At 38.5% G+C, this 23,923-nt stretch overlaps 1 protein-coding gene and 1 long non-coding RNA gene across 23 annotated transcripts in view; one reads left to right on the forward strand and one right to left on the reverse strand.

The window, feature by feature from the left end:
• MBNL1 (muscleblind like splicing regulator 1) overlaps positions 1-23,923 on the reverse strand; it is a 222,165-nt gene that overhangs the window by 192,592 nt on the left and 5,650 nt on the right. For 5 of the 22 annotated variants that reach the window (XM_088839765.1, XM_088839740.1, XM_088839769.1 and 2 more), the window contains exon 1: positions 5,612-5,899. The exons of 3 other annotated variants lie outside the window; for them this stretch is intronic. The gene's annotated coding sequence lies outside the window, so the exon portion shown is untranslated. Of the gene's footprint in view, positions 1-4,499; positions 4,902-4,937; positions 5,067-5,611; positions 5,921-23,923 lie in introns of those variants that run through there. 14 more of the 22 variants (XM_055411431.2, XM_055411424.2, XM_088839721.1 and 11 more) reach the window with 13 other exon arrangements.
• Positions 5,034-5,600, forward strand: LOC129546519 (uncharacterized). Its single transcript, XR_008683899.2, has 2 exons — positions 5,034-5,279; positions 5,359-5,600. It is a non-coding gene; the product is annotated as an uncharacterized LOC129546519 (long non-coding RNA).

The following is a 23,923-nucleotide window of genomic DNA, read 5'->3' on the forward strand; positions in this document are numbered from 1 at the left end:
AAAATGAAGAATATTTTTTGTTTTCCACTATTTATGCATTAGAACTGTTATATTTATTACATGTGTTGGTCAGAGCTTTCCTTATCTCAACTTACCTTTCCTTATCTCAACTTCCATACAATGTTACCTAGCCACTGTTTATGAAATACCAGTTTGCACTTTACAGTTATTTTCAAAACTCTTAACTTCCCCTACAAGACTGCCACCTCTTTGAAGACAAGGTGTACCTTGATTAAGTTTGGTAAAGCTGAACCTAGCTTGCTATTTTTGCCACAATATATATTTTCCTATGAATCAACTTTACAAAATAAAATATCTAAAATCAGCATGTAATGTTTATTTCACATGATTGTGTTTCCACAATCTGAGAATCTTGTTAGCTCTTTAAAACAAGTTCACTAGTAATTATATGAACTATGAATTAAATAATAGTTCAACTATTTTAAAAGTGGAAAATATAATAAAGGTCCAATGTCAAGACAGATTTTTTTAAGAATCCTTTGGAGAATATCATTTTGTGAACTCAGCTAGAGACAGAATAGAATGGATTTGATATATACATGGACACAGCCTTTGGATTACATAGAATTTACTACAATTCTTTTTAATAACATTATGTTACTTAATAACTAGATGTTTGAATAAATTGGCATTGCCTTGGGAACAGTTTTGTATTCATATATATACACTCACACACAAATATTACCCTCACTTGATGGGACTATTCACCTTATTAGCTATTATTCACCTCTTTGGGTATTTAAAGATGCAACTCTCAATTTCTTAAAACAACTGTCCAAAGAGATGATAGTTTTTCTTTTAGAGCATATACACTATTTGAAGCATGACACTTATTTCAGAAACATCTTCATTTTTTAAAAAATAATTGATCACAGTGGGAATGTAATTTTCCACTCTATCCAGTATGGCTACATTTCATCTTGAGGTTAATATATCCTGAACTCTGTAACAAAAGATCATCACTGAAACTGAGGATAAGATCTCAAAAATAGTGGGAAAAGTACCAAATACATAATGCTCATACTGTAATATACGTCAAAGGTTTTTCATTTTTATATATGTCGTAGGCAGAGGTAATAAGATGCCTTTCAGAAAAAATGAGTAGTTATCTGAAAGAAACGTAATGAAATCATTAAAAGACTAATAATAATATGCAGAAAGCTATTACCTCATTATTTGTTAAAGGTTCTTTCAAGGATATAGCTGTAATGCTTATATAAATGCATATTTTTTATAATATGAAAGCACGACATAAATCCCAAGTTCCCTACCTCAACTCTAAAAATACAAAATATGTCAAGAGACTTATTAGTGCCCTATGTCAATAGCTCTTCTTAAATCCTCTGCTTTGCAATCAATAGTTCTCCAAGCATTAGTGAATCTGCTCCATGACTCATCAGAAACGATCTACAAAGTTAATGGGGATCATTGTTCCCCGAAGGCTCCACATGCATTGACACTAATGGCAGTTATGCTTCGTGTGGTGGGAGACAGATTCAAGATGGCACCAAGTCGGGAGGTAACTCTTCTGAGATTCTCCATAAAATCTGCACCCTCACCCCCAGCAAAGAAGAACCCATAGGCTCCAACCTGTCTCATATATTTTGTATCCTTCAAGTAAATAAAAGTATGCTTATGTTATATGGATAAATTTTTTTCAGTTTAACACTCACTGTGCATGACAAAATGTACTTCAGTTATGAAAATATCTGAGAGGAATGTTTCCAGGACCTATGCCATTGTGCTTTGTTTACCAGTCAGATGCTTTCTCAAGAATGTGTTCAAATTATAAAGACAATGTCTCCGTGTACAGGAATTCTTCAAAGCCCAAAACATCACCAAAGAATTGTATTCTTACATTTCCTAGTATTCAAAACAATGCCCACTTCCCTACAGGTGAAAGTCTTTCCTTCTTGTGAATTTATTAATCTTTGATTAACATACGGTCAGGAGTTGTTTGGATTGATTAGGTGGTTTTATTTTCTAAGGAAGGAAAGTCATAGCAAAGGAAAATATATATTAAGCATTTGAAGATAATTGCTATTTACTGAAAACTCTATTTTAAAATAAATTTCAGTGACTCGTTTGTGTTTGGTAACTTCGGGACAATGATAACTATAGAGTCTCTAAAATGTTCCCAACTAGCAATCATACTCTATTCTGGCCTTTGAGAGGTGTTAAGACTCATCCCCTAATTATAAGCCTTTTCTCTGCTATTACTACCTCACCATTAAATCTCTAAACTAAACAGTAGTTTTGAGGAAATAAAAATAGATGTTAGGTGGTGTGTTTTCTCAAATTTTAGTTACAATGGGTAAGAAAGATGAAGTATTCCTATGTTTAATAAACTTCTTTAGCCTGTGAAAATGAAAATCCCTTTTATTGTGTTTTGACCAGTAAATTCTATTAGGCTTTCTCCCAGAATACTGCTTTATTGCTTTATTCTAAATTAGCTCTGTCCAATAGAAATACAATGCATGCCACATCTGTTATTGTAAGTTTCTAGTCGCCATAGTTTCTTTCTACTTTTTTTTTTTTTTTGACCACGCTGCAAAGCACATGGGATCCTGACCAGGGATCAAACCCCCATGCCCTGCAGTGGAAGTACAGAGTCCTAACCCCTGAACCACCAGGGAAGTCCCAAGTAGCCATATTTTAAAAAAAGAAAATGAAAAGAAACAGGTAAAATTAATCTAACAACATAGTCTACTGAAACTAATATATCCAAAATATTATCACTGCAACATGTTATCACTATGAAAATATTATCAGGTATTTTACATCCTTTCCTTTGTACAAAGTGTTCAACATCACTTAGAACAAACTTCAATCCAGACAACCACATTTCAAAGGCTCAATAGTCACACTGACCAGTGGCTACTAAGCTTTGTGGCCTAAAAGTTCATGTTTTAAAATTTTCCTATGTAACATCCTCTGTTATTGCTATTGCTGTTGGGATTTTCTATTGAGCCAAATATTTAAATGACTGTATTTCATTTCCTTCAACTGCTTCCCTGATCTTCATATCTACTGGCCACTCGGACGCCTCAGAGTACAAGAAACTCCAATCACCTATTCTTTTCAGCTTCTTCTAAGCAAGATATGAGATAGTCTCTCACCTCCGCATCTTCCCATCACCAAGCAGAAAGCCAGAAGGTTCAGGAAGGCTATTCTGTTTCCATAAATAGATATATCAAATACAGGCCTAATGTATGGTGACAATGATAAATGCAAGGGCAATTTTTTTTGTTTACAAAAAAGATCGGAAATTTTATATAACAAAGTAATACACTCATCTTCAGTCAGAAATACAACTTTACTCCCTTCCCCACCCCCATCCCAGGAGAAACTTTGGGATACTCTGTTCTTGTTCTGGAACAGAATCCAGTGTTTCATATCATAGGAATTCTGTGCCCAGAGGAAGAACAGAATGTTGGAATCAAAATTTAATGAATTCAACTTGGAGCCTAAGTTTGCCCCAAATGTGGAAATGTAAACACAAGCAATAATATCTCAAAGCATAAAACACTTTGGAATCTGTTGGCATGGCTGCATAAGAGAATCACACTAGATGTGTATCTGCACACAAATTTTATCTTAGTTCCATGAGGAAAAAAAAAATTAAACCAGGCATATGTGAGGTTTTCTGAGTCTCATCATCATAATAAAACCTGATTATTCCGTCTTAAGTGACACTGTAATTATAGACAGTTGGATGAACAGGTTTTCTGGTGCTGACCCAACCTGTTCCTTAAAACACAAAAGGCCACTTTTGTGAGGAAACCCCCCATTAAATAAAACTAAAAGCTATGTCTATCTTTTGAAAGAAGGCCTAACAACACACTAAGTAATCAAAAAAAAAAAAAATTCACCCCCATGCAACATTGATGAAGATCAGAATGCTGAAGTCTTCCTAAAAAAAAAAACAGTTTTTAGTTGCAGTTGTCACCAACTTTAAGAAAGCGAAAATACAAGTGACAACATTGTGCTTTCACTGGCTACAAAATAACTATTCAGTGTCTCTAGCTAGAGCACCGCATCAGAGCCATTCTAAGTATTGAGCTAAGTATTCCTAGGGTGAGTTTTACAGTCCTTGAACTTTCATTTTAACTTGTCTCAGAGATAATACTTTATCTCAACAGCAAGACAGGGAGAAACACCAACGCTCTCAGCAACCCAAAGAGATAACAGGGAGTGGATCACTTAGCCTGGTATAGAATAGTTATGTACTAAAAACCTTCCGTGTATAAACAGACACTGTGTTCAAACCCAGGAGGGAGGAACACCGCGTCCACGGGTGTAGTATTTCAAAGCACATTGCGGAGGGCCTGCAAATCCAAAGGCATTAATTATGACTTCTCTCTCGGTGGATTAATTTGCTTAAGAAATTCCTCCGAGTATAGCAGAGTTTACCATCCATTTGCTCTGGGCTTGTGCCTGGGCTGGTAGATACAAAAGTAAAGGCAGCGGCAAATAACCTTGCTGGCAGCTTCTTATTCAGTCTTAATCCTAGGGAAGCACACTGCTCGGAAATACACCACAGAATCCTTGCAGCCGCATATTCCCCCCGGCCCGGGAGAAACCGAAGAACACAATTACTCTTCTAGCTCCACCACGCTAGTTGTAAAGTACTGTGAGACGGGCAAGCATAAACTCCACCATATACCTGCTCGCCTTACAGGCTCCGGAATCGAAGTATTCTCACATGACACATTACTACCAATAACAGATTCCGGCTCCGTTTAAAAAAAAGAGAGAGAAGGGGAGGGAGGGGGCGCGCTACATATTTGTCCAGCTTTTGTCTAAAAAAAAAAAAACAGAACCCAAGTCCTAACTACTCTTCATTCTTTTCAACCTTTCATGAAAGCAATTCAATCAACCAACTGCGGCTCCACCCAGAGAGCGTCTATACTTACTTTTCTTACAGTTTTTGAGTGACGCACTACAAAACGATGGAAAAAAAAAAAAAAAAACAGGAGCCCTCTCATGCAGGGCGTCTTCCGCCCTGAAAACTTGGCAAAAGGCAAACTGGACTGAAATACAGCACTCTCCATATAAGGAAGGCCAGCTAAACATGTCATGCGTAATTTATGGGTAGCAGGCAGAGAATTAACCTTTGCGTGCACATATTTGGCCCAGATGAAAACCGGGCTGGATGGCAGCCTCGGGAACAGGGATGCGGGACCTCTAGGGAGAAACCGTGGCTCGCGTCTGATGGACTCGCATCTCCCCCCTCCCCCGACAAAGGCAGTTAAGTTGTAAGTACACTTCCACGCACCTGTTTCTTTTACCGCCCTCCCCCCCCCCCTTTTCTTTCTTTCTCTTTCTTTGTTTTAGGCTGCCAAGTGGGAAGCCGGCAGGGCTGACAGTGTCCGCAGAGCCCGGGGAAGGGCTCCTCGGAGCTGGGCTGCAGCTGCAACCTCCCGCTGTCCCTCGAGCTCGAGCTGGTGTGTGATCGGAAACCATCCAGCGCGGTGAGCCGGCCCCAGCCTCCTTTCACTTCCTCCTTCAGCCATGTACAGTCCCGAAAGAGTACGAACAATGCAGAGCAGCAGAGCAGCGCGAGCAAACTGAGAAAATGGAAACTTACCTCTCACATTTTTCCCCCCCTCAGAGGCAGCCAGACTGCCGAGCGAGTGCCCAAGGCATTGTGGGAGTCATGATTCCAAGAGGCCCGCGATTTCAAATTGAACTTGTCAGTTCCCGGTCACGGGAGCATTGTGAGCGCCACAACTCATTCAGCTGCAGTGAAAAGACTGTTGCATGTCGCTGTGCAGCCTCTTATCGCCGAGCTCTGGTTTCCGCTGCTGCTGCGCGGCCCCTCCCCCGCCGGCCCAGCCCCACCAGGAAGCCCTGGGCGGACTCCGCGAGCCCCGGAACGCACGCGGCGACAGGAAAAAAAAAAAACGCTCTGCAACTTTCCGCCGCCCGGCGGCTCAGGCCCCCGCCGCCTCGCCGCCCCGCAGCCTAACAGGAGTCCGCCGCGGGTGGCGGGTGCCACTCGCCCATCGGCGCAGAAAGCGAAAGGAAAGCCGAGCCGGCGCTGGCGCGGTGCATCCCCGCCGCCTCCCGGTGGTATCTTCCATCTTATACGTTCAACACTGTAACCACCTCCGAGCTCTAGTGCCCACGGGACGCACCCCTGCTACTTTCTGATCCTTGAGACTGGCTGGGGAGACAGATAGGTTCGATTTTGAAAGCGGCGGGTGGATGGGGCTTGGTAAGGCCGTCGGCAAGGTTAGACTGAAGGTGAGTCTCCAAAACTGGATAAAACAGTAGGAGCTGGTGGGACTGGCCGCCTTAAAATGCACCACGCAGATTTCGAACCTGGATGGCCCATAGACGGGAAAAACATCTGCAAGACTGCCAGTGTGTATCTTTCTCCAGGAACAGGGTGTCCACGGTTTTGGAATTCTACAGTAAAACTGTCACACAAGCACGAATACTCACATACTAGTTTCCCACCTACTTGGTAAATAATATTGGGACTGTAAAACCCCCTTTCACCCCAACTCTGCATTATATGATATATAGAAAGCAGAGACTCCTCCTTCGTTATGCAATATTCATTTTCTGAAATACTGGAATCGTCCAAGGCAAATAAGTCATATTATTGCTGGAACAAAAGAAAACACAGCCCTAAATCATAATTCACTGGGTGTTATGAGATTTAACTTGCCTTCACTTTGAACGGAAAGAATCCTTGACTATTGTGATGTGATCAAGTTTTAGAGATTTGGGGGGCAGAATTTACTTAGGATTTAGGGGATAATTTATTCAACGATGATTATAATTAAGCTTTATTCTATGTTTTGAATACAGTTTAGGAGCAAACGCTACCTATCATATGATGTTTCTACAAGTTTGTTAGGTTGTTTTAAAGATGGGGACGGCTTGAGGAGAATGAAAAGCTTCGTGAAAGGTGCTGAAGTACAAAACTACTTCTAGAGGTATTAACAACGACTTGAGTTCTATACCCTTGGCTACATCCACAAAACACTGAGTTAATACTGTGCGCTGCTCCCTTCCAGAACAAATAAATTAATTAATTAGATGGTGCCGCTTCTCAGTATTAATCATGAAAAAGTACCCAAGTGCACACCCAGTGGAAGCAAATTTAAAAGGAAACCGACACTTTCTCAAAGGACAGGGATGGGCATTCTCTATCTGCCAATTAGGAGCTACCCCAAGCAATGAGGACTTCCTTTCTTCTAATTCAGCATTCAACAACTACATCAATAGCCTGCTATGCCAGAGGTTCAAGAATGGATAACAACATAGAGTCCCTCCCCTCAAGAATAATACCTCTGCTAGGGAAGAGACTGGGGAAAAGACAAATAAACTAATTAATTCTGGCTGAAGGATAAATGCTAAAATGATGGGAGGCAAGACCAAGATGCTTTCAAGTAGAGTCAAGAAGGCTTCCTGGAGGGGTTGTTTTAACAGGTGCCTTAAAAGGGATATAGAAATTATCAAGATGAATAGAGAGGTGAATCCAGGTTCTGTGGGAAAAGAGCCTGGCAAACACAATGGAACTGCTAGTCTTGGGGTTGGAAGTGAGTTGGATACTTGTAGGAGAATGGCAGCAAGTGAGCTAAAAGTAGGTCTGTGTTCACCCAAGGAGTCTCAGCTTTAGTCCTAAAACTGTGATAATCTAAATGAGTTTAATCAGCAGAGAGATAGGTAGAATTTGGACTTGTATTTCAGAAGGATCCTGTGGCAGCAGCTTGGAGAGTGAATGGGAGTGTGGGGTGGAGGCTGATGGAAGAAGGGTGAATGGGTGTGGACAGACTGGAAAAATGACTCATGCAGGGAACGAGGAAGGGAGGAGCCTTGGGAGACTCCCAAGTCCCTGGCTTAACCTACTGGATTGTTTGCTACTTGCTTTTTAATTTTGCCTCCATTCTCCATGACAACAGAGACTGACTTCAGAGCTGGGCCACCTGTGCATGTGCTAGCTGGTTGGAGGCCTTGTTGACTTCCACACGCCTCTCCTCAGAATGACCAGTGAACCGCTAAGGGCTAATCCCAGTTGTAGGAACTTCTTTTCAATTGTTCTCAGACCCTTGCAGACTTCCAAGTCAGAGCTTTGGTGTTCTTTTTGCATGTGGGTTAGAAAATTTGCTGTTTGAAGCAACATGAGGAAAAACAAGACTTTGAACCTGTGTATGGTGCAAGAGGGGAAACTATTTTTCCACTCTAACACTGGAGGAGGGGGAAGTTCTGGGAACAAAAGAGAAATTGAAACTGAGACAAATTTTCTGCTCCACTGCACAGAATACAAAGAAATACAAGAAAGACCCTTGAATGTTAGGAGCAGTAGAATAAACATCCTAGTAAATGACAAAGAAGAGGAAAAAAATGTTATTCACACTAGTAAAGGAAAAAGGGGTGGCTAAGAAAACTCATACAAAGCAGTGGTCAACTCAGGACTCCAAAGTGAGTCCAAATAAATTGTGATATAAAACTTCATTACCACTGGTTTAGCTTAATTTATTGTCATTGATAATACCAAAACATGAATAATGACATTTAACATTTCAAAGCACTGTAGCAAACACCAGATCATATGTTAAAAATATTAAGTCACATTGCCAGCTTTCACTACCAGTGGCATGCTAACCACACTTCAAATTGTGAAAATTATTAAAAAATCATTATAGTAATAAAAAGTAAATAGTTCCCCATTTAGAATACCAATCATATTCCCTCGGTGCTAGGATAGCATTATGGTTTCTCTTACATCTATAAAGTGTAGTTATAGTCCATAGGCTCATGAGTGAGTGCATCTGTAAGTATAAAAAGAATGTCATTTGTGGGTGGAGAGGAAAATTCTAGAGAACAATTTTAGATGAAATAAAACTACATGTTAAGATAAAGGAAATAATATTCACTGCAGTTTTCTGAAATATTTCAGGCCATTCAAGTTTTAATTATACCAATGAATCCCAGTAGAAATATAGTTAAGGAATACGGTTTTTAGAGATAACATCAACTACCTGGTTTGCCAATAAAATAGATAAAGGAAACGGTAGCATTTATCTTTTTCATTCAAGTGGGAGTCTTTATGGCACTGTGTAAATGTGTGTGTACAAATTGTATGTTTCTTGTCATACACACTATATTTATATACAGCTCAGTAAGCTCTCACAGCCATCTAAATATTATTTGCTTTTTCTGCATCGTCCCCCTCAACTCATCATCTAAATGAAAATACCCTTAGTAGTTACGCTCTTTAAACTTGAAATATGAAAAGGTCTTGAATCACAGATCTAGGAATGCTGTTTGTATTATTCTGAAGTAAAAATAATCCATTGGAAGATAGTGTCAAAACTAAGACTCAAATTCGGTTACCGTGATTTTTAACCCATGTTTAAATATAGATGGTTAAGAGAAGCTGCTGGAAGGCAATGAAGAATTGGAAACACTCCCATATGGTGAATCCATTTTAAGTATATGCATTAAGTGTATCTCCATTCAGTTTTACAGCAGGGAACAGGGTTGAAGCATCTTTCTGTAGCCTGGATTCTAACCTGTTTAGCTATCTGAATAAATATATTAATATTTGATAGAATTATATGAATTTAGTTTACCTAAATTTAGTTTAGGACTTTTATATATTTCACATATAAGTAAGTTTTTAAAATCATACCTAATATTTAAATATTAATAATATATATATTCTATGTATATATAGTATGTTATATAATAGGACATATTACATATATAATGTATATACCACTTAATATACAAATCACATAAATGTAAAAACATTATATAAATTCAATGTACTTGTCTTACAATGTATATAAGTATTAAAACTGAGTTAAAATATTAATTTTATTGTGCATTTTTTTGGCATCCCTGGGTAGGCATGAACCAATTATGTATTTTTCAATTAGACTATTTTACCTAAAACTTGACTCTAAATCTTCATTATAATTATTTTGGCATACAGAAAAAAAGAATTAGAAAGCAAATATATTTCAGAATTAAAAGGTTCAGAACCACAGAATTATAGCAGAGAATGGAACATTGGAGACTTATCTAGTCCTTCTCCCTTATTAGACCAGAGAGCATTGTATAAGTAAGTTGGAATAATGTCAGAGAAGACTAGCATCAATGTCTTCTGACTTAGGTTTCATCATTTTTTCTTAAAGACACTGAGGCAACATATATATGAGGCTCTGAGCTCAACTGAGCTCTCATACAGGCATAACTGCTCCCCAAGTTTAATATGAAGAGGTGCCACATTAGATTTTGAGGAGTATACTTCTTTCCTCCCCTATTTCTTCCTCATTTCTCTTTTCTTTTTTTCCCTTCCATTTTTCCATTCTTCCTCCCTTCTTTCCATAACAGAAAATATTTTCACACAATGCCACTGTTTAAATGTTCATGGAGCATCCACTGTGCTAAGTCCTATTCTAGGTAGTGTGGTCACAGAAATGAACAACATAGTCCAATCACTTCCTTCAAGGAGTTTACAGTCTGCTAGAAGCAGATAGACAGTAAACAAAAAATAAAGGAACAAATAAATCTCTGAGGCAATTTCAGATGGAGATAAGTGCACGAAGTGAAAGATAGCAGGCTGAGGGGATAAGGAGGGGCGGTTGTGTGTTAAACAGGACAAGTGGTCAAGGGTTGAGATGGTGAGAAATAGGCACAGTCCTCAAGAAGTGAAAACTATCTGGGAAAAAAAATCATTCAAAGCAGTGGGAATTGCAGGCCTAGCACCTTGAATCTTCAGCGTATGTTAGGGCTGGAAATCCAATGACCCATAAAAACTAATGGGCGGGAGTTCCCTGGTGGTCCAGCGGTTAAGACTTCACCTTCTAACACAGGGGGTGCAGGTTCAGTTCCTGGTCAGGGAGCTAAGCTCGCACATGCCTTATGGCCAAAAAGCCAAAGCATAAAACATAAGTAATGTTGTAACAAATTCAATAAAGACTTTAAAAATGGTCCACATTAAAAAAAAAAAATCTTTAAAAACTAATGGGACGCCTAACTTCAAATAGCTTAGAGTCCAGTGAGAGAACCGATGAATCTTAATAAGATTAGTCACACTCATGATACATAGCTACAATCCTGATAATTTTGGTCAGCAGGAACCACTGACATGTTTGGTCATGTTAGAGGTGGGGGTGTGGGTAAAACTGGCACAGGATTGGGATTTGCTTTTCATGAAGATGACTAGATTACACTTGACTGCTATGTGCAGAAGACTGATAGTCTAATCTCAAAGCAGAATGCAGGAAATATACCGCTGCTGAGAATGAAAGCAAGTCAAAAGAGTGGACTGTGGCCAGAATGGCAGTGACAGCAAATGGCTGAAGACCTGAGAGAAAGTGATTTGAGGGTCCATAGCAGTGAGAGGCAGTAAACATTAGAATGTTCCATTGCAGAGCTGAAGAGAATCCATAAAATGGCCACCTCCAGGCCTTGAGGGAAGTGAAATGAGTGTGTGTGTGTGTGTGTGTGTGTGTGTGTGTGTGTGTGTGTGAGGGGGGGGGGATTTACTCCCGTAAAGTAAACACAGGATAGAAAACTCAAAATATAGAACATTATAAAATCAGCAGTGATTCCAGCTCCCAGAAATTGTTACTGATACTATTACAGTTTATTTCTTTCCAGGTTTTCCTCAACACATGTTTTAAAACAGTTGATATTGTATTACAAGTGCAATTTTGTGCTCTCCTTTTTTCCCACTTCATAATATAACTTTATAAAACAAATAATATCTCCCATGTCATTCATATTCATTATAATCCTCAGTAATCATATAAGGTAACAAAGACTGGAGAACTGACCCTTGACCAAAACCTCCTAGTTACCAGGGGTCAAGCCTCCTGCCCCATAGTGCAGCATTTCTGAGCCTACATCCCAGATCCTGAAGTCATGTGTCTAAGGTGTATTGTACTTCTATACACTCTGTTTGGGATAATACAGACTGTCATTAGGGAAAAGAAAATATAAAAGAATGGTCTTTTAATAAATAAAAAAGTTATAAAAATAAGTATGAAACTTGTAGCCAGAATGTCAAAGTGGACACATTACCTATATTATGTTATAATATAGTATATAATATATACTTATTAAAGTATATACTTATAATATATAATTAGTGTAATATTATGAAATACTTACTGCTGCTGCTAAGTCACTTCAGTCGTGTCCGACTCTGTGTGACCCCACAGACGGAAGCCCACCAGGCTCCCTCGTCCCTGGGATTCTCCAGGCAAGAACACTGGAGTGGGTTGCCATTTCCTTCTCCAATGTGTGAAAGTGAAAAGCGAAAGTGAAGTCGCTCAGTCGTGTCCCACCCTTAGTGACCCTACCATCTCATAAAATGATGTACTGTGGGTAAGCAGAGAATCCTCTTGTAATCGTTTTAAAATAGTATCTATTAGATCTATCAGGGAAAATGTTATACTGTACTTATCTCATGGACTGTAATCCAAATATTTCTACATTTTAAATCTGTTCTATGTAGAATAAAAACATCTGGAGAAAATGTGGTCATTGCATTATTTGTTCCTAAATGCAAAAAAAATTTAAACATCAATAGTAAGATTAATTTTTATTTTCCTAAATGCCCTCTGTATCTACTCATTTATTTCTGAAGTTCCTTTCTTTTGGTTACTCTGATATTCCACATCCTTCCCTCTTTTCACTCCTTTGAACGGGTTTTCTCTTTCTGGATCTTTTCAGCATCTGTTATTCCTTCTTTCTTTTCTGTTTCCAGAAATTACTTTCAAACCACGTCTCAAGCAGTGTTCTAAAAGGACTTCTGAATAAGAACTTTTGTCACATGAAAATGGCGGGAGTATCGTATACATATCTTTATTCTCTTCTTCCCTCATTGCCTTGTCCAGTAGTGTGGGAACTAAGCAGTACAGTCATAAATTAATTCTAATGTCTTAATGTAGACATCAGGGTGCTCCCTGCTGCTTCTTGATTCGTTTAAAAATATTTATTGAGTATCACACACCGAGAGTTACACTTGCACACCAAATACAGAAATTATGAAGACTTCTTCATTGTGCTCAGAATCTAGTCTAGTATGGGGGAAAACATAAAGGGAAAAAAAAAAAACACCTACACATTTGGAAAAAGAGTGTAGCAAGTGAAATAATTCAATTAAACCCATGTGCTAAGCAGATGGCAAGGAGGGTAGAGCTGGGCAAAGCCTCTCTCCTCATAGACTCCCAAGCAGCTTCAAATGGTATGATTACCTGGCACATATGTGTTAAGTGTTTGATGGCAGAAAGAAAGACACAGAAAGTCTTGAAGGGCCATTAGACAAACAACTTGATGCTACAACCACTTTTAACAAATCATTACACTATAGCAACAGTGAGGAGAAGTTTGTTTTTTTTATTTGTCATGCTGCCATTATGTAAAGTCAACAGAGTGTCAAGTCTAGTTCCCAGACCCTGGGGCTCCAGACAGCCAAACTTCCTCACCCTGCCCTGAGGGAACACCCGGCTGCCCCAGCAACTCTCTTCAAGCTTCCCCCAGACCTTAACAACAAATTCCCAGCTAGGTGATAGGAGATTATCTGATTAAAGTCATTCACACTAAGGCGAGAATGAGGCTTAATCCTTCAAAAGTGTTTGCTTTGACAAAAGGATAGCTTGTTAACCCTGATGAACTGCTAATTGGCAGAACTGGAGGGCTCTATGGAAAAGATCCCTCCTCCTCACTTTCCCAGACTCCCCATCTCCTCATCCTTCCCTGTCTATTTCCCCTCCTGAAATAAAGGAAGAAGGGAAACTGGTGCATTCAGAGATGTTAGGGAACTCCTGTTACCCACACTATCTCTTTGAACCCTCAAGAGAGACATGTGAGACAGTATTTATGAGCCCATCCTAGAAAGAAGGAGACCGAAACCAGGGCAGTGACTCTTGACTTCAGTCACAGTTTGGATCCATAGAGTATAACAGTCTATTTCTGGGCTGCAATTAAATCAGAATTTCTAGGCATGGCATTGGTATTTTCTTGTAAGTTCCTCAGATGATTCCGCTGTGCAGTCAAGTTTTCCTACTGCAGAGCTAGAGTTTATGCAATGAAATTACTCAGAATCAGTGGCAATGCATGGGCCTGCTCTGTCTCCTCCCATTGGCAAGTTTAGCTGGCACAAAAGAAGCAAACTCTGTCTCAAATCCAGTTAGGTTTTTGGGTAAAAAGATGCCCATACACATGTAGAAATGCGGGAGTCAGATTAGTTGTGAGGAAGTAAGGTGATGCGGCACTTTTGTTGTGTACCTGGTTGACTGAGGTGCTTCTTAGGCAATCAAAACAGGCTACACTTTATACCAGATAAGCATCAGTGAAGTTTGGGCTTAAAAACTAGCTAGAGAAACAATCAAGCCCACACGAAGGATAATCCTACATGTTCTATAATGCTTAGGTTGCTGTTTGCTTAAAATTCTATACCCTGTTTCTTTCTAAGAAATTGTGATCATGAGCACAATTGAGAATGGTATCAAAGCTTCAGAGTATCCTGATCCACTTTGGGATTTATTTATATCAGATTACAGAAAATATAATTATATATATATATATATGTTCTAGGATACATACAGATATGTATATGCATATATAAGAAAATATATGTATGTATGCTTATGTATGTGACTTTTTTAGAAATAAAAGATCTGGCAAATTTTAGTATATTTTATGAATTCACTCACCAACTAACATGGTTAAATCATAAAGACAAATAAATAACAGGACATTTCTCATTTGAATCTCATTTGCAGGTAATGTTATTAGTCACAATGTGCCACCTTTGTGAATGTGCAGTCAGCCCAGAGGACCCTCCTGGTCACACCTGGCTGGCCTCAAATGCACTTATTTCTGCCAGAAGCTTAGCAATGAGTAATCACTGACAGGACCTGATCCCCTCTGGCCTTCTCAGTAATTCGTGTATTTTTGGACACTGTTGAACATTCTTTTCCCTTTTCAAACTTCTCTGGCCGTAGGCCACCAGCTCACTAGTAACTGGGGCATTTTCACTCTTTTTGCTATCAGCTTTCCAACCTGGTCCACGAATAGTCACTGAGTACCTCACATAATTCTGCCTTTCCTAGAACCTGAGGCTACAGGGTGAGCAACACTAGACCCCAAGACTCTTGAAACATAAAGTCCCACTGGGGCAATAGATATGAAATAGTAAGTAATTATAATCAGGTAAGTAAACAATAGGACCTCTCTAGTAGCTCAGATGGTAAAGAATCTGCCTGCAATGCAGAAGACCTGGATTTGATTCCTTTGCAGGAAGATCCCCTGGAGAAGGGAATGACAACCTACTCCAGTAGTCTTGCCTGGAGAATCCTATGGATGGAGGAGCCTGGCGGGCTATGGTTCATGGGGTCACAAACAGTCAGACACAACTGAGAAACTAACACACACAGGTAAACAATACAAATTTGCAAAGTCTAGTGAAAGAGAAAAAAGAATGTGAACAAGTGACTCTAAATTCCAAAGATAGACAATTATTATTTTTATGACCCCCTCCTTTATTTCACTGAATTCAAACATTTGGACTCATAGCCTTGTGAGAGTCATCATAGTGTATAAACTACATGTCTACACTACCTGAATTCCTCCTCATTTGAAAGACAGAATTCTGTTACTGTTTTTGCATGAAACAGTGACTTTACTTCTGTTAAGATGCACGGTGTCCACCACTCAGCCCCTGAGGGCAAGGTTTGAAGAAATCTGTGACTTGTCATTACCGTTCTGCCCTTGCTCTGTTCTTTGGTGTTTATTTTCATTCGCTTCCTGGGTTTAAACTTTTAAGACTGACATCTACAGACAAAGCTAGCATTTCTCCCACACTTTCAGAGTATAGTATGTCAGCTTTTGAATTAACACATGAAAATCCACTTGTGCTATCTTTTGTTTTGTCAAAATTACAGGTTCTTTTTTTTAAATCCTTGTTCCTGATGTAAAAATTTTCTTCTATTCCTGGATATAAAAAGTAATGTGTGCTTATTTTAAATAATGTATCAAGTGCCTTTAATAGGGTTTTATTAATTCTGTTCAGGTGCCAACGTAAAGATGTTTATGCATGATTATTCTAGACTAGCAATAGAGCAGCAGTGTCTAACTCCTACCCACAGGCTTATTCCCATGCACACTGTAACTTCCTTCTATGGCTTCAAGACGCCCACGTCCTGCAAAAACACTTTCCTACCTGTCATTTAGTCTTTACAATTAAATAAAGAAAAAGGTAACTGTGTAAAAGAGGCTGGCCACTCTGAGTCTCTCTTTTCAAAAAGTCTTTCTTCTCTAAAGATACTCTAAATTACAGACTTCGCCAGAACAGTTTTTCTCCTTGTGATGACTTTGAAGTCTGTTTATTCTTACAATATACTGGTAGGTCTGTGTTGGAAGAAGCTGTAAATAATTTGTCAGGGTTCCTAAATACTTAGAATTCTACATGGGCCCTGGGAAGTGTTAACAGATGAGACTTGAACTTGTGGAAAAGGGCATGTCTGGCACCAAATATCCAACTTATGGGGTGCAGACAAATTGACTATTAGGAAAAATGGAGTACTTGGATGATACTTCGCACAGTTTTGGATATTCTTCCTTACCATGATAGAAAAAGAAGACAACTGAACTAAGTCTGCCTCTTTTATGACTAACTTACTGGGTGACTAAAGGGAAAACACTTTGGGGCTATTGACAACAGGTACACACATGCCAGATATGACACATGGGCCAGTTTCCATTGGCAAGAGTCTGGCTGCTGCCACCTTGCCCTTTTGCTTGTGTTGTTGAACACTTTTGAAGCGAGGCATACCCTTCTTCCCCCGTCTCGTGCAATGACCTGTGTGTGCACCACATTCTTGAGAACAATCAGGTTAAGAAACACAGGGGTAATTTTTCAAAAACTGCTGTTCTGCCCATGACCTTGGCTCTTGTGAGATAAAGACAGTCTTTGGAGTCTGTTATTAGACTCGAGGTTCTGGACAATCTCTTCAAGTCTCAGTTTCCTTTGAGCTTAAAATGCCTACCTCATAAAAATGTGCTCATGAATGACTTCATGAGAATTAACCTAACATGGATCAGGCATTTGATAACTTATAACCACTATTATTATTTTAAGTGGATAGCAATTAAACATTTAAAAATCTAGAATATTTAAAGAATAAGCTCATGTTAGACTTCAAGTCTTCAAAACTTGAGGATTAGACTCAAACTACAATCTTAAGAAATTTACAGCAATTTTCTGCAAGATGAAAAGACAGATTCCCTTACAGTTTTTTGAATAGACAGGTAGGATGTAATTAAAAGGGAATCCCAGATCTTCCCTGGAATGATAAACAGAAGATGTTTAGAAACATCTTCCTTAATTGTCCAGTAAACAGCTTTCTTTTGTCCAACTTTCCCTACCCACTTTACAAGGGAAATCATAAGAAGGACAAGCCAAGCCAAGCAAAAGGCATCTATCTACCACTTTAAAAAACAGTTTATGTGCACAGTGCATGGAAACCACTTCCTTTGGAGCCATACGTGAAATTATGATTTTTTTTTAAACCCAGTCAAAGCTGTTGCCATAGTACAAAAATTTAGCTGTCTATTGCTTCTTTTAAGTAAGACAAGTCAAGAGATCCTTTCAGACATAACTTCCTCTTTCTCAGATTTTACTCCTACCTCCTGAAAAAAAAAAAAAAGCATATCTCTCAAATTCATCTGAACAAACACGCTCAGAACTTTAAGAGGAGAAAATAATGATTATATGTTGCTAAGTACTATTTAGTAACAAAGACTTGGGCCACAGGAATGATGACATCACCCACAGAAAGAGGAACATTTACACTTTTTTGAAAGAGATTCTTTTCCAACACAATGGGTCACCATCAGAAGAACAAAGCCAAATAAGGCAGGAGAGTCTGCTTGGCCAGGAGAAGGCATTCTTAGTTTCCAATGCTTGAGAAATTATCAACCCCAAGTTAACTAAATAGAGTCACGCCCCAAACCCACATGCTTTTTCTGTGATCCCCTCCTGAACCTAGTTCTTGTCAACAAATGTGTACTACTCTATGGCAGAAATCCTGTTAACTCCCACAGTAGATTTGCTTCTTGGTTAAGTTACCCAACTATAGTAAGCAACGGGTCAGATAATGGCTTCACGTTTCAGGACTGGTCTCTTAACATTCACACACTGTGGATATGCATATATTTATTCTCTCACACACCGGCACTTAGAAACCACACACCATCTCACACTTTGCATTAATTCGATAACATGGTGAGTCATCATGCCCACAAATGTACGTGATAGGATGGAATGCAGTCATTTGCACCCTCCACACTTCCCAATACTAGTAGCATAATGATTTTCCACTTAGGTACTGTCAGGAGCATGTAAAAATTAGCTTCTGATTCCTACAATATCATGTCTGCCTGCCTTGGGGAAATTATCACTGTGTTCCTCTCCACGCCACCACCCATGGCCAATCTTCTAGCACATACTCAGACCAAGGTCACCATAGATTTTTTTTTTTTTTCTTTTTAGGCTCTTAACCCAAACCAGACATAGAAACAGCCATACTAGTTGCAATTCACTTTTTAAGTGTAGGGGAAGGCCATTTGCTCTTAGATATTGAGTCTGCTTACTCCATTTTTTAAAAAAAGAATATATCTTTCTCAGTAAATTAGCTTGTATTCCCTTCCCAAATCATACCCCACCTCCAAACTTCCTCAGAAAGTTTTTACTACTACTAATAATAGTAATAATAAGTGTTAGTAATAATTGGGTCATTTAAAGCTCTTGAGATGAGAAAAATAAATCAGAGGGAATTCATAATTACCATGGAAAATGCAGTGTATAAGTTACTGCTACTTATAAGAGGAACAGGTTGATATTGCTGGGGTCCCTATGATCACTGACATTGAGATTTAGGAAGAATAAACAAAGGAACATCTGTTGTCTCTAGAGACTCTAATGTAGCCTTTTCTCTAGTCTTTTCTGCTTTATATCAATGCAGAAATGAAATGCTTTATGACCCCATTACCAGACATCAGTGAATTTATTTTCAATGGCCATGATTGGGGTCAATTAATCCACAGCAATTTTGCTGAAAAATCTCAAGTTGATAAATTTAAATAATATTTGAGACCTTTTCACTTTTATCAGACTCACGCCTATTATGGAAATGAAAAGGCAAGAAAATGTAGTTAACCTCTGAAGGTAAAACTGAGCTTATCTGAAATTTATCTAAATATAATAATTTATCTCCTAAAAAACTTTTGACCTATGTAGCAATTCTTGCCTCTCTTCAAACAACAGTTTACTCCCTGGCCTGTTAAACACAGATAATGAATGAGTCACTCATTGCATTCTTCCACCCCATCCACACATGCACACATCCTTGCAAATATCTGCTCACTTTGGACAACTCTTTTCCTTGACTTCCAACATAGGTGACCTGGCCCTTTGTCAACCTCACCTCCTTAGTTTCATGCCCCATTTCCTTCAAAGGACCAGATTCCTTTCTACTTCTCAGATATGCTAAGCTCATTCCTGTCTCTGCACTTGCCCCTCAATCTTCCCAGGTCACTCTTCCCAGAGTCCATGGTGCCTTAGTCTTCTCAGCATTCAAGTCTTAGCTTAAGTATTATGCTTTCAGACAGGTCACCTCGGGAGGCCAGCTGTCTCTCTGTCCTTCTGCTTTGCTGAATTTTCTTCATGCTGCTATCATTATCTGAAATTCCCTTTTAAAAAATTTACTTGTCTACTGGTGTACTCATTGTCTTTCCCCACTAGACTAGAAGTTCAACTCCTTGAGGGTGGAAACTTGGTCTTGTCCATCACTGTTCCCTCAGCGTTTAGGACAGTGCTCAAAGCATGATGCTCGATGTATGAACACATGACTAAACACACTTCAAAATGAAAACAGTCTCCTCTCAAGAATTAAACTCTTCTCCTCACATAACCCACTTCCTGAGAAGAACCACAAAGTCAGGGACACCAAAGACCTCCTGTGGTGAGATCATAAAATGGGAAAAAATGACAATATTAAATTCATTTTTATAAATAATAATTCATAAAATATTAATATTTTTAATTCTTTGAAATTTTAAAATTTTAGTTCTTTGAAACTTCCCCCCAATTTATTATCTTTTTCAGGTAATAAAATGTTGATGGTTCAATTTTAAAGTTGCTTCTTTTACTAAGCCTTGTGCCATCACTTCACCCAGAAGTATAGCTTTCGATTATTTTGATGTCTTGGGTGATACCTTATATTTTTCATATTGAGTCTCAAAATCCATTTCTTTTAATATTTCCTCTACTAGATGGTAAGATTTCAGAGGCAGGGGTTGAACCATGTAAATCTATAAATTTCTAATAGTTTCTAAACCACAGCTTTGCCTATCTTGTTTCTCAGTAAATAAATAGTAGAAGCAATATACGATGATAAAAATCCAGCTTAGAGAAAAACACACCAAGATCAGTTATGTTACCATTATCAAGTTACCTTTCTCTGAACCTCTCTCCCTTTTTCTCTTAAATCTGTAAAATAGTACATATTTCACAGGGTTGGTGAGGTATTAAATCACTCGTGGGAAGCCTTTGACATACAATGATATTTTAAAATGGTACTAAAAAATAGTACTAAAAAGTGACATACCATGTCACATGCAATGGTACTAAAAACTGATGCTGAGTATAATAAAGCTATTATCATCATCATCATCACTACCAGTATTCTTTGGGGCCTAAAAGTCTCAAGAACCAAGTTGTATGTTTATAACTTAAATCTTGACATTTTGCACAGACCAAAACCAAACAAAAGCCAAAAACAATTTTCCTATAGCAGCTTTATAATCCACTTCAAGATCAAAAATAGATCCAGAAAACATTTGCAAAACAATATGTTAACTATATGCATAGCCATGAGGGTGGTTTATCAGGAAAGGATTCTGGAAGGAGATTGCTCTATATCTGGCTTGAAGAAAGCAATGAACCCTAACTGCAAAGATGAACATGCATGCTAAGCTGCTTCAGACATGTGCAAATCTTTGCCACCCTGTGGACTGTAGCCCATCAGGATCGTCTCTCCATGGGACTTCCTAAGCAAGAATACTGGAGTGGGTTCTTTCTGCAGGGATCTTCCAGATCCAGGGATCGAACCCACATCTCTCATGTCTTCTGCACTGGTAGACGGGTTCTTTACTACTAGCGCCACCTGGTAAGCCCAAAGAATAATGGACAGTTGTTTTTTTGGTGTTGAGGGCAGGGACAGAGAAAGTGCAGAAGCAGTGGAGCAGCAATGCACAGAGATTGCCCCTCCATATTCTAAGAGGCTAGTGGCAGCCACTATGAACTCATCTCTTTTCAGCTCAGTGGAAAAAAGCCAACACACACCAAAAAAGAGAACTTCTTGGTCCATTTGTTGTCTCCAGGGACCACTTTTTGGTTTCAGTTCCTTTCACTCCGTGGTAACAGAAGTATCCCCACCTGACAACTGCATGACAGTTTAGAGTCCTACCATGACCATGGCCTCCTCCAGACCACCTTGGGAGATAGCTGTTATTTTCATTATGCCTGTTTTATTTGCACATGAGGCTTAGAAATGTTGAAACATTTTGCTTAATAATTTATTTTAGCACATACTATATTCCATGCAGTGTTTGAGATACTGTGGATATAACATGAACAAAACAAACCAAATCCCTGCCTTCATGGAACTTATATTCTAATGAGAGGAATGGACAGTAAATAATTGAGTTTAAAAAAAAGACTAAAATTTTATTTAGTATCAAATATCATTGGGATACACACACATAAGTATACATATATTATACACACACACACACTGCTATATATAAAATAGGGCTTCCTTGATGGCTTAGTGGTAAAGAATCTGCCTGCCAGTGCAGGAGATACAGGTTTGATCCTTGAGTCAGGAAGAACCCCTGGAGAAGGAAAGAGCAACCCATTCCAATATTCTTGCCTGGGAAATCCTGTGAACAGAGGAGCCTGGCGGGCTACAGTCCGTGGTGTCACAAAGAGTTGGACATGACTTAGCAACTGAGCATGCATGAGCACGCATGTATAAAACAGGTAACTAGTGAGAACCTACTGTGTAGCACAGGGAGCTCTACTCAGCGCCCTGTGGTGACCCAGATGGGAAGGAAATCTGGAAATGAGGATGTATGTGTGTGCATATGGCTGATTCACTTTGCTGTACAGTGGAGGATAGCACAGAAATGAGGGGCAACTATATTCTAATAAAATTTTTATTAAAAAGTGAAAAGTTAAATGAGATTAAAAGCCAGAGAATGACTGGAGTAGGAACTCTACAATAAAATATGTAGTTGGTAATGGAAAACATCTTTTTGGAGGAATATTTGAGCAGAGATCTGAATAAAGAATGCTTGTGTCATAATAATATGTGTGGGAAGAGCTTGCTAAGAAAAGACAAGGAAAAGTATGTATAAGTTAAGATACCCTAGGAAGAAAATAACGAGTGAAGTCAGAACATAGTAAATGAAGGGAAGACAGTGGATTTGAGGGCGAAGATGTAGGTAGAGGACAAGACATGAAGAATTTGAATTTTATCATACTTAAAATAGGAAGCCACTGAAGAATTTCAAGCAGTGAGTTATATGATTCGATTTACGTTTTAAAGAGTCACGCTGGAACTGGGATGCATGAGTAGAAAAAGAAATTTCTTAGGAGGATACAACAAGTACAGAGACAGTGTCTCACATGATACTCAAGATGGCAGAAGGGGTGAGCCTGATCAGTGTTTTGATATATTTTGGAAAAATATATTTAATAGACTTGCTTATAACTAGGGTTTAATGAAGCAAAGAGAAAAATTAATGATGCCTTTGACCTACATAACTAAGTATAAGATGGTGTCATTTACTGAGCAAAGAAGATTGGGGTGGAGAAATGAAAAGTAGGGGATAAGTAGAATTTTTTTTCTTTTTGGACGTGCTGACTTTGACATATCTGTTAACATCTGAGTGAAGAGCTTTAATAATAACTTTGAGGTATAAATCCAGACATTGGCAGATGTTAAGGAAGTATGGATTTTTAAAAATTGAACTGTATGGGACGAGATATATGGAGAGGGAAGACAAGTAACTTATCTAAGATCCACAGTCAGTAAGTGACAATCGAAATTGAAAATGAATCTTTTACATCGACTCACTTTCTCTTGTTACCACAAATATTAGGATGTATTCATAGTTATACGCGCTGGAGTAGAATATGGGGGAGGTCTGGGAGCAGGATCCTTCTAGAATAAATTATATGGAAGGGTGAGAATTTTTTCCACTGCTTATGGACTATACAACTTTATGGCTACTTCTTATCTTACTTTCTTTGTCTAATTATTTGTTGCAAATGAGATGATATTTGCACAATTCACTTTTAAAAAATCTCTGGAATGATAAACACATAAAGTTGGCCAAGTACCACAGATATCTATCTCCTTTCTCATTTGAAATAGTCATTTTTTGGAATACCCAAGAAAGTAACTGAATTTAGACCAAATGTAGACTGAATAAAATTGAAATATAAAGGAAAAGTTCAACTAGTAACTCAAACAAATATTTCTGAATTGTGTCATAAAATTTCAATTAGGTTGTGTCGGGTTTGTTTAACAGAACTGGCCCCAAGCAAGTAGCAATTCCTCTTCATGACTTAAAAAATATTAAATAAATTAAGAAAAAAAACACTAAAGCAATAATAATGCAAAGGAAAAAAATCTTAAAGCCAGAGACAAATTGAAACAAATAATCTAATTGTATTTTAAATAAATATTATGATAACCTGAATAGAAAGAAAAAAGAAGAGAAAGTGAGGGGTGGAGTGAGAGAGGGAGGAAGGAAAATGTATTCATCTAATAATTTACAACTACAGTATTTG

Source organism: Moschus berezovskii, chromosome 1, assembly GCF_049115385.1.
Source record: "Moschus berezovskii isolate FMDL1 chromosome 1, NW_MosBer_1.0, whole genome shotgun sequence".
NCBI lineage: Eukaryota > Metazoa > Chordata > Mammalia > Artiodactyla > Moschidae > Moschus > Moschus berezovskii.